This window comes from Budorcas taxicolor, chromosome 8 (assembly GCF_023091745.1).
Source record: "Budorcas taxicolor isolate Tak-1 chromosome 8, Takin1.1, whole genome shotgun sequence".
In the NCBI taxonomy this organism is placed as follows: Eukaryota; Metazoa; Chordata; class Mammalia; order Artiodactyla; family Bovidae; genus Budorcas; species Budorcas taxicolor.
The window spans coordinates 25054632-25066702 of record NC_068917.1 but is presented as its reverse complement, the minus strand read 5'-3'; positions in this window follow the sequence as shown (position 1 = coordinate 25066702).

The window sequence follows — 12071 nt, the reverse complement described above, 5'->3', positions numbered from 1 at the left end:
TTTCCCTCCCCGGGCAGAAGAAAGCTTTAGTCCATGCCACTTTATCACTTAATTTGGAAATTGTTCCGACTGTCAGACACAACTATGTCTGAAGTCAAGATTAAAGCCTGCGAGTCTTTGGTGAACAAAATGGAAATAAATGCTGAAAATTCCCCTACTCACCTTGAAAGGCTAATGTGGAATGAGAGATTGTCTTCTCGGTCAGTTTTATCTCTCCAGGTGTTTTGTAGAAAGCCTAAACAGTCAGTCAGTGGGTATGAGTCACCTGGCTGTGGTCAGATTAGAAATTCCTAAAACATGATATAGAAGTCCAGATCTGAGGGGAAAAATGAAGAAGGGAGCTCCCTATGGCTTCTATCACCACCTCTCCCTCTTGGAAGCCTAATTTTCCTTCTTTAGTTTTGGACATGTACAGATTGAGATGCTGCTTGTTTCCTAATCTTCCTTTCTTCCTTCCCCTTCTGTTTTTCCCCCCTTTCCTGACTTTTAAAACCAGACACTTATTTATATTGTATGTATAACGGACCATCATTAGGGAATTGATTTTTTATGTAAAAATGCTTAAAAGAGGGAGAAGATGAAAGAGGAGAGACAGAAGAGGTAGAGATGAGCAAGAGCAGGAGAGGAGGGAAAGTGAGGAGGATGAGGAGGATAAGCCTGCAGAGACCAATGATGAGAAGCAAAGTCTATGTTCCTTTAAAAGACGGACTGATGACGGCATACTTTGCTAAACAATAATTTTCTGTTTGCCCATGCTACAACCAAAGAAAACAAAGGCAGTTGTTGAAGTTCAACAATTTAAGTTTTAAGGTGTTTTGACCTTAAACATCTTCCAGAGCAGTTTCTATAGTCTTGAAATTGCTCAGTAGCTCAGAGCCAAGGATAAGCTGGCCCCTGGCTATTTCCTATTCTGAAGAACTCTCCAGAAGACTGTTAGATTTGGGCAAGAACAGTGTTCCCACTGAAAGTCTCCTTGGCCTGCTTTCTGAAGCAGAGTAATACAAAATCTAATTGGAAATGAAAGTCAGCAGCTGAAACGTCCTTTTCTTTACAGAACTCCATATCATTTACAGCAGTCAGAAGTTCCTGTTTAACTAGTAAATGCCGTGCTCTCCCTTAGCACTGAGGAGTCAAAGAACCTGCATGATGTTCTTTTTTTTTTTCTTTTGAGTTTAGCACAGAGAAAGGTTTATTGCAAGGGTTATTCAAAGGAAACAGGTGGCTTGAGTCAAGTTCATTCTTAAAGGTCCTAAAGTACTTTTGAAGTCGTGATTATTTTTACTTTGAGGACACCTAGTGGCAGTGTCCTTTAAAGTCGAACTGAGAGAAGCTACAGGATGTAGTAACCGCAGACGAGCCTGTTTTTCTCAACGCCTTCAGACTGAAGACAAACTTGCTCTGGCCCTGGGTGACAGGCTGGCCCTTGCCACCTTCTGCAGCCAAATCCCCACCCCCACTTTTCACAGGTGGTTTATCAAACAAAATCCCCTGCCTAATTGTTTCACAAGTAGTTTTTAACGAGCTCATTGTTTATTTGCCGCTAATGACCTCTTTTTAAAGATTACAGGATGACCACAATCTGGTCAATTCACCAACTAATGAAAAGATCCTGACGGTCTGTTTTAGGCAGACATTTTGAAGAGTTTAGAAATATAACGCAAAGATCTATGTGCATGGGATTTTTTTTTTAAATCTCTTTACTTCTGATGGTGAAGAGCTGCTTCTCAGCTGTATTCTCAGAGTCCATGACTTCATCCCTCTTTCCTTTTCCTCATCTCTAAAATGAAGGTGAGCCGTGCTTAGGTTAGAAGGTGGGTGTGAAGATTACAAGAAATCTCGCGATAACTCGCTTAGCACCTAGTATCTGGTAGATACTAAATAATTGGTAAGATCCTTCCCTCTCTACTCATCTAACTTTACCCCTGACCTAGGGCATGGCCCTTGCTCTGGTTGTCTTCTCGACAGAAGACAGTTGTTCACTTCTGCACTCTGATTCACCCCCATCTCAGTCCCAGAAACTTAAAACATCTCACCACTTTGATTCTCACTTGCAATACAGATCTACTGACTTGCGCTGGATCCGTCTTACAACCCTACTCTGTTAGATGGAGATAAATCACACAAAGCTAAATCTCTATAGGCAGAGTTTCCTGTTAGTTATGATATCCAGCATCAAAACCGACTGTTTTAACAGTAAATTCCCTGATGGTCAAGAAGAGATGAGGTGATTAACTCTTTGCCAAGAAGCCGCTCATCCCCTCAGTTCAGTTCAGTCGCTCAGTCGTGTCCGACTTTTTGCGACCCCATGAATCGTAGCACGCCAGGCCTCCCTGTCCATCACCAGCTCCCGGAGTTCACTCAGACTCACGTCCATCGAGTCCGTGATGCCATCCAGCCATCTCATCCTCTGTCGTCCCCTTCTCCTCCTGTCCCCAATCCCTCCCAGCATTAGAGTCTTTTCCAGGGAGTCAACTCTTCGCATGAGGTGGCCAAAGTAATGGAGTTTCAGCTTTAGCATCATTCCTTCCAAAGAAATCCCAGGGCTGATCTCCTTCAGAATGGACTGGTTGGATCTCCTTCCAGTCCAAGGGACTCTCAAGAGTCTTCTCCAAAACCACAGTTCAAAAGCATCAATTCTTCGGTGCTCAGCCTTCTTCACAGTCCAACTCTCACATCCATACATGACCACAGGAAAAACCATAGCCTTGACTAGACAGACCTTAGTTGGCAAAGTAATGTCTCTGCTTTTGAATATGCCATCTAGGTTGGTCATAACTTTTCTTCCAAGGAGTAAGCATCTTTTAATTTCATGGCTGCAGTCACCATCTGCAGTGATTTTGGAGCCCAGAAAATAAAGTCTGACACTGTTTCCACTGTTTCCCCATCTATTGGCTTAAGTTTAGACAGGATGGTTTCTACAATCCTCACTGCATTTGGTATAAAGTCCAAGCATTTTGATATGGCCTTTAAGGAGCCACAAAGCTGTCTCTACCTACCTCTTAAGCTGCATCATGAGCCACTCTTGAACTTGCTTATTACATTCCTGCCCATTAATTAAAAAAAAAAACAAAACAAACTTCCATAAACCAAGTGAGCTCTTTATTGCCTTGTGAAATTAGTACATGAGTGTTCTTTCCGGACCTCTCATTCTTCTACTGTTTATCTGAGTAACTCCTTTTTAGAGGTTGCTTCCCTGGAAAGTTCTTTCCTGACACTAATCTAAATTTAGTCTCTTCCTTATACTCCTCTTCTTAGCACCTATCATAATTTCTAGCTATGTGTTTATGTTTATATTTTGTTTATTGTCTTGTATTCCCACGAGAAACAGATATTCAGTGAAAATAGGGACATGGCATTTTTATTTATTTCATTTACCTAGCAAGATATGGGCTCATGCAGAGCACTCATTATTGAATGAATGAAACCAATGCTATTAATGAGGAAAGTCCATTTATCACTTCCGCACACTAACCTGCCCTACATTTCCATCCACAAAGCATTTTTGTTCAGCAGCCTTCTGGGGATTCCCCTTTGCCTCAGAGGTTATTTTTGGCTGTTGATAGTTTCAAATGAAAAAAAAAAAATTGTTTCCTAAGAAGAATCTCTATCTTTTTTTACCATTCAGAAGATACTTTTCCCCCTTAAAATAGACAATTCAATTAATGCTCCTTACATATCTTTTTATTTAAACTTATAATAGCACAAGTTCTTTTTGGACAAATTCCCATCACAACAGATAGCTTTGTGCAATGAAAAGATTTTTTCATGCCCTGAGTTTGTGGGTTGAGAAGTTATCCAAAAATCCAAGTCTGTTTTTCAGTCAGTTAGTAATGCACAATTCCATAGTTCAGGATTTCATAGAATTTCATAGTTCTTTTTCTTTACATGTGGTTAAGCTTAACTTACTGGGGCTTCCCAGCTGGTGCTAGTGGTAAAGAACCCACCTGCCAGTGCAGGAGAACTAAGAGAGGCAGGGTCGATCCCTGGATGGGGAAGATCCCCTGGAGGAGGAAATGGCAACCCACTCCAGTATTCTTGCCTGGAAAATCCTATGGGCAGAGGAGCCTGGCAGTTACAGTCTATGGGTTGCAAAGAGTTGGACACAACTGAAGCAACTTAGCACACACACACAGTATGAAGAGCAGTATATTTAGATCCAGCATTATAATTTTTCAAAAATTAACCAGACCTTAAGACTTGAAATCTTTATAATTAAAATATGAATCATCTTGTCTTACTTTGGCTTCCCAGAAAGCAGAATCTGAAACACAGGTTTCTGTGCCAGTAGTTTATTTGTGAAGTGATTTCAAGATTAAGACAGGGAAGGAGGGAAATCCAATGTGAGGGCATTGTTGAAATTATTTTTGTGATCAATAGGGGCCTACGTTCCCCTGAACACTCTTGAGAATCTGCAAGTTTCACCCTAGGCAACCCTTTGGGTGATTCCTTTCTACCCTCCCCCTACTTCCTAGATAACCTGGTAAATGACCACTTCTTATTTGAGGATGGACCCCAGGGGCTCAATGGCACTTCTGGGTTGTGCAGCACTGAGTCAGTGAAGGTTCTGAGACAGAAAGAAAGAAGATGCACAGGGGCTTTGATGAGCTGAGTCTGAGGTTATCAGAACTGTCTCTTGCTACTTGGCCAATATCAGAGGTGATCCAAGGGGTTGTGCTGCAGGGCACCAAAGGCTTTAAAGATATTTGTGTAATATTAAGGGAAAACCCCTTTCTTTTGTCTAAGCAAATGGGGCTATAAAAACACTTCTGATTCAAGTGGTTGGGCATCTACAGAAGTCTTTTCTATTTAAGAAACTTGACCTATAAAAAAACAACAGTGACAAGTTGCTAGGTGTCTGCAGACAGCGTTTATTTTGCAAGTTTTAAATCAAAATAGTGACTCAGGCTGTTTGAAGAGAAGTGAGAAATGAGCAAACATGTATATAACGCACTTGATGAGTCAAATTAAATTTAGAGTAAGAAATCAGTTTTGAAAGCCTGCCTAGTCACTGCCTGCCTGGGTTCTCCGTGATAGATGAGCAGCACCTGCAGAACAAAGCTATCTTGATGTATATTGGGTGGACATAAGAGTGTGACCTTGTCTATTGCAAAATGAATGTTTTGGGTTGATTACATTACTATGATTTTTGTGAAGCTATTGGTTTCATGCAATCATTCTTGATACTTATTTCCATTTTCTTTTTTCTATTTTTGTAGCTCAGCTTTGGAGTGATCTGAAATGCTCTTATAACACAAATCTATTTTTCTATTAGCAGAAAAAGTAATATATAGAGATTCTTAGGGTCAAGTACAAAATTCTTCATTCTCTTGAATTTTGAACTATTCATTTTCTTTTCTTCCAAATGGGATTCTTTAACTCTCCTGTAAGTCTGAACTTTAGGTCCTTATAGGAAATGATTGTGCATGTTAAGAGATGTCTTGAATTTTTAAATTTGGGGGAGGGAGGGGCAACTTTGTATTCTGTGATAAGGTTGAGTCTTATGAGGTGATTCCCAGGAGAAGCAGCACGAAAACTTCATTGAATATGAAGTTGTAAAAGGCTAATATGTCTATTTGAAGTAGAGGACGTTTTTAATTTTAAGGGTATTAGTTGAGGACAATGAAGATAAGCACTTATACTCCAGAAAAGTATTTGTGGCCAATGAATACTAAACAAAGTGTGGGTTCTCAGTCAGTTCAGTTCAGTTGCTCAGTCGTGTCCAGCTTTTTGCTGTCTCATGAACTGCAGCCCTCCAGGCTCCCCTATCCTTCACTATTTCCCAGAGTTTGCTCAAACTCAAGTCCATCGAGTCCGTGATGCCATCCAGCCATCTCATCCTCTGTCATGCCCTTCTCCTCCTGCCCCCAATCCCTTCCAGCATCAAAGTCTTTTCCAATGAGTCAACTCTTCACATGAGGTGGCCAAAGTACTGGAGTTTCAGCTTTAGCATCATTCCTTCCAAAGAACACCCAGGGCTGATCTCCTTTAGAATGGACTGGTTGGATCTCCTTGCAGTCCAAGGGACTCCCAACAGTCTTCTCCAACACCACAGTTCAAAAGCATCAATTCTTCAGCACTCAGCTTTCTTCACAGTCCAAGGAAAAAATGAAATTTCTTTATCTTTTATTTAGGAAAAATTCAAATTAACAATCCATTCAAAAGTGATTCATTGTAAAAGACCCTGATGCTGGGAAAGACTGAGGGCAGGAGGAGAAGGGGGCGACAGAGAATGAGATAGCTGGATGGCATTACTGACTCAGTGGACTTGAGTTTGAGCAAACTCTGGGAAATAGTGAAGGACAGGGGAGCCTGGAGGGCTGCAGTTCATGAGACAGCAAAAAGTTGGACACGACTTAGCAACTGAACAAAAACAACAAATTACAGTTTGTGTGTGTGTGTGTGTGTGTGTGTTTAATTACCTATGTATTTTGAAAGAATAGCTATTTAGACAGTGTTCTGGGTGAGGAGGAGGAGAGAGAATTTTGGAGCATGGAACATCTGATGAAGAAGGCAGACTTAGTTGGCCCATTATGCTGATGGCCTTCAGAAAGCATAAGGGTACATGGAAGACTGTAAGTGTGGTGGTTTAGACATATTAGATACCCAGCCTCACCACATGCTAGCTGTGTGAATTTGTGTAAACTACTTAATCTCCCTGGGTCTTAGTTGGTTTCTCATTTGTAAAATGTGAATAATAATAGTATCAAAAGTCTCATAGGACATTGTGCTAGTTAAATGAGATTAGTACATAGGAGATGCTTAGGACACAAGTAATAAAAAAATATTAGTATGCATCCTCTTCTTCTTCCTCCTTCTTCTTTTTCCTATTTTCTCTTCTTCTTTTCCTCCTAGACCCTTGGTGGTTGGGAGACGAGGGCATACCAAGAGAGCAAGACACATCAGAAGAAGAAGGCAGACAAAAATGAGATAGTGCCAGAGAAAGACATAGCCATGGTCTTTCTCTCACATTCTCTGTCCACCCTGTCAACCATACTCTGTCCTGATGTGAAGGAGACTTCAGGGACCACAAGGTCTCTACTTTGAGACTCTTAGTCTTATGTAACCACTGAGCCTCTGGTAACTTTGAGGAATGTAGGGAGGTTCTGGCAGCATTTTCCTTCATACTAAGGCTGAAAGGTCAAAGTGATCAGCTCTGAGGCAGCTGGTTCTCTAGACTCCCCCACAGAGTCCTTAGAGAATGGAGGCAAATGTCTGCTTGGGAGCTTTCCTGGGCATCCCTGGGCTGGCTCCCCTATAGAACATGTGTGGAGGGAGAGGGAATCTCAGCTCCCATTTGTACCTCACTTGATGACTGCCTCCCTTTTCAGTCCATAAGAATTTATACTCCACCCAAAATAGTTGCGGCCAGTAAGTGGTGAGCATTCGCTGTGAGCTAGGTGCTCTTCTAAGTGCATTCTCTGTGTTAACTCCTTTCATTTTCACAATCACCCTATGGGAAAGACATGGTTACCGGCCCAGTTTGATGAATGAGACAATCAAGGCACAAAGGGTAAAGGAGAATTGAGATTAAACGAGGTTGTTCTGGCTTCAGAATCTACTCTTTAATGACTGTGCCTCTGCCTCCTACTATAATCAGTTCCCTGAAGGCCTTCCAGTCTGTGCTTTCAAGCTATCACAAGACTGTTATTTCTGCTTGCCTTTCTCCTTGATTCTTCATTTGGAAGTATGGAGGCAAATGTCTGCTTGCAAGCATTCCTGGGCATCTTAAAGGTCACTCTTAAAATTCAATTCAGGCTGTAAATACTGATTACACTCTATTGTATTTGATTCCTTGTTTCTCTTCTCTACCAGACTCTTAGGTCTTGTTTTTCATCCCTAGCCCATTGTACAGTGCCTGGTACAAAGTTGGGGTTCAATAAGGCCAGTGGGATGAAAGACTGAATTGTGTATCGGGCTGAATTTCTTTCAGGATATGAGTGTGTAGATATATACAACAATCTATGGTTGTTATTAGAGAAGGCAATGGCACCCCACTCCAGTACTCTTGCCTAGAAAATCCCACGGACAGAGGAGACTGGAAGGCTGCAGTCCATGGGGTCGCTAAGAGTCAGACACAACTGAGTGACTTCACTTTCACTTTTCACTTTCATGCACTGGAGAACGAAATGGCAACCCACTTCAGTGTTCTTGCCTGGAGAAGCCCATGGATGGAGGAGCCTGGTGGGTTGCCGTCTATGGGGCCGCACAGAATCGTACACGACTGAAGTGACTTAGCATGGTTGTTATAAACACTGAGGTTTGCAAGGAGCTAAAATGCTTCACATTCTCTATTTGTGGCGAAGAGGCTAATAATTCCCCAGATTGCTTTTCTAAGGAAAAGAAGAAACTGGCAGTGTATGCTCCAAATTCAGTTCCCTGTAATTTTTAATTGCTTGGCACTAGGTGGAGCCAGGGAGCCTTGGAGGGAAGCTCAAATGAAATGGTGAACTACTGTTACCAACCCTCAGATTGTGCTCAAAATAGGTTTAAAGGTAATTATTTTTTTAAGATTTGTAAACTAGTGCGTTATTTGAGCCCGTATATAATGACATTCATTCTCCATTTATCTTTCGCTCTACTGGCTATTTTGTTCTTTAAATGGAAAGGTCTTACACTTTATCTCTTTCAGTCTCCCAGCGCATGCCTGTGTGCTCAGTCCCTCAGTTGCGTCCGACTCTTGCAGCCCCAGGGATTGCAGCCTACCAGGCTCCTCTGTCCAAGGAATTTTCCAGGCAAGAATACTGGAGTGGGCTGCCATTTCCTTCTCCAGGGAATCTTTCCGACCTAGAGATCAAACCCACAGCTCCCATGTCTCCTGAAATGGCAGGTGGATTCTTTACCACTGTGTCACCTGGGAAGACTCCCACTTTCCCAATACTCAGAATCAATTTTTAATTATTTAGATGAAAGCTCTTTTTTTGTAATTGAGACCAAACATCACAGATCTTTCTGTGCCTCAACCCCGAATGCAACAATTTTGCAGTCACCAGAGACCTGGCATATTGTGGAAAAAAAAAACAACACAAAAAAAACCCCCCAAACCTGGACTAGCAGTTGGGAGATCCTCTTTGTTTTCTTCCTCTCTCTCCACTCTCCTCCTCTCCCTCCTTCTTCTTTTAGCCTTTCTATAGGTCAAAAACAATACCAGCAATTGCAATTGGTTCAGTCTATAGTTTGACTCTGCCTTTGACTTGCCTTGTGATCTTGGTAAGTCACCTATTCCTTTTGGGCCTTACTATTTTTATCTGTAAAATTGCAGGAATGAGTATGTGTTTGAAGGACGACTTAATTTTAATTTTTCTAATTTTGCCACCTAAATTCTGTGCTATGTTCTTGACTGGTTCTCCATGTTTTTGCCTACTATGTATTCTTATCTTAGATGTTGGTTAATTATGAGTTTTATTAAATATTAATTAGTTATGAACTGCCAGAGACCTGAAATGCGCCCTCTACATTGTTCCAAGTTATTGGTACTTTCCTGGAATAAGTTCTTTACAGGAAACAAAGTTGCTATTCAGCCTATTTAGCCCAATTAAAGGAATGTAATAATAGAGATTCACATTTCATTATACTGTCATCCTAGGTTTTCCCCTTTATAATTTAGTTTGGGGAGACAGTTGATGTGCCCTCTAATTATTTTTGCGGAATATGTGATGATCTCCATGCAGACAAGCATTCTACTCTGGAACTTTTAATCTTTCATAGTAAGATTATTACTTGGGAAAGTTGAACCAATTTTTCATAGTATCATTATTCACCTTGGGTTGGAGGTTGGACCAAATAGGTTTTAATAGCTTTCCCAAATTTCAATGTTAATAGCAATTAATAGATGGCTTTTTATACCATTTCAATCTGATACTTTATTTTCTCTTATTCTTAGCATTTTATTCAAGGCAAGTGTTTATTTTAACTTCCTAGAGTAGCCAGTATCAATATTAACCTCAGGACCAAGAAAGAATACTCAGAATTTAAGTATTCTTTCGATTTGTTTACTTAGTAGTAAGTCAAGGTGAAATTATAGCTGGAAATGGTATTTTGACATTGTAGTTTCTTTTATTTTGAAGAAGATTTTCATGTCCAAAATTCTTGACTGCTATTAGTGGGCCAGGTAGATCCATTTTCTACACTAAACAGGATGGAGGAAGGCAATTCTGAAACTAAACCATGATAAAATTTATCCCTGTTTCTCATTCCCCTGATGCTAAACCCTTTTTTCCTATATTTAATTGAGATGGCTTCTATTGTCAGCTAATCCATGTCTGAATTTAAATCCTGACTCTCTGCTGTGCACCTTTCTACAAGTTAACTAACCTCTCTCTACCTCATTTTCCTCATCTGTAAAAGTAGGTGATATTAGTATCTCTGTTACGCAGTTGTTGTGAGGATCAGGTGAGTGAATGCGCAAAGCACAATGCACATGGTGCAATGCCTGGAAAACCTTCCACGATGTGAGATTTATGATTAATGCCAGCGACGCTGTGCTTAGGTGGTGACAGAGAGGTGATGCGTTTCCCTCTTCCTAACACCTGCATCATCAAGATATAAGATTTTTTGAGAAGTAAGGAAAACGTAGGCTCTGAATAATCAAGGCAAGGATTTCCAGATCATACTTTATTTTTTGGTCAAAATTCTATTTTATTTTCTCTTCTGCATTTTTAAGATTAATTTATGACTCACTTATTCATCCATGTGAATAGTAGTTGAGTGGCTACTGTATTCTAGGCACTATGCTAACTGTTGTAGATACAGTGTTGAATAAGTTATATATAGTTCTTGTTCTGTGGGCCTCAGAATTAGAGAGGGACAAGCAAAGAGCGTCCTGGGTGCTATGAGACAGGAAGTGATGAGAGCTGACAGGAGTTATCCAACTTGGGGTGGAGCATATGTGGAAGTTTTCATGGAGGAGGTGACATCCAAGTTGAGATCTTAAGGGTTAATCAGAGCTACCTGTTTGGTGAGGTGACTGCAGAACAGCCTAAGTGATGATGAAATGGAGCAAGCCATGGTCAAATAATTCATAGAAATTCCACAAAGCCTAAGGTTGAAATGCAAGGTTGGAGAAGAGGTGTGTGTGGTGAGAGATGAGGTTAAATGCACATTATTTTTGTGAACTGTAAGACAGAGTGAAATCTGACCAGCTGTTATCTATTCATAGCCAGGCATGAGATTCTTCTTGTAATACCTTACAGAGGGCTGGCTGTTTCAAGGCAATGATTTCTGATAGAGTATTTGATAACCATGTTGCTGTCTACAATCTATAATATTTACTTGTCATTTGGGGGCTTGCTTAGAAGTCAGTGTCAGTTCAGTTCAGTCGCTCAGTTGTGTCCAACTCTTTGTGACCCCATGAATGGCACCACGCCAGGCTTCCCTGTCCATCACCAACTCCTGGAGTTTACGCAAACTCATGTCCATTGAGTTGGTGATGCCATCCAGCCATCTCATCCTCTGTCGTCCTCTTCTCCTCCTGCCCCCAATCCCTCCCAGCATCAGAGTCTTTTCCAATGAGTCAACTCTTCACATGAGGTGGCCAAAGTATTGGAGTTTCAGCTTTAGCATCAGTCCTTCCAATGAACACCCTGATCTTCTTTAGGATGGACTGGTTGGATCTCCTTGCAGTCCAAGGGACTCTCAAGAGTCTTCTCCAACACCACAGTTCAAACGCATCAATTCTTCGGCGCTCAGCTTTCTTCACAGTCCAACTCTCACATCCATACATGACCACTGGAAAAACCATAGCCTTGATTAGACAGACCTTTGTTGGCAAAGCAATGTCTCTGCTTTTTAATATGCTATTTAGGTTGGTTATAACTTTCCTTCCAAAGAGTAAAGTGAAGTGAACTCACTCAGTCATGTCTGACTCTGTGATCCCATAGACTGTAGCCTACCAGGCTCCTCCGTCTGTGGGATTCTCCAGGCAAGAATACTGGAGTGGGTTGTCATTTCCTTCTCCGTGGGATCTTCCCGACCCAGGGATCGAACCAAGGTCTCCCACATTGCAGGCAGATGCTTTACCCTCTGAGCCACCAGGGAAGACCTCCAAGGAGTAAGCATCTTTTAATTTCATGGCT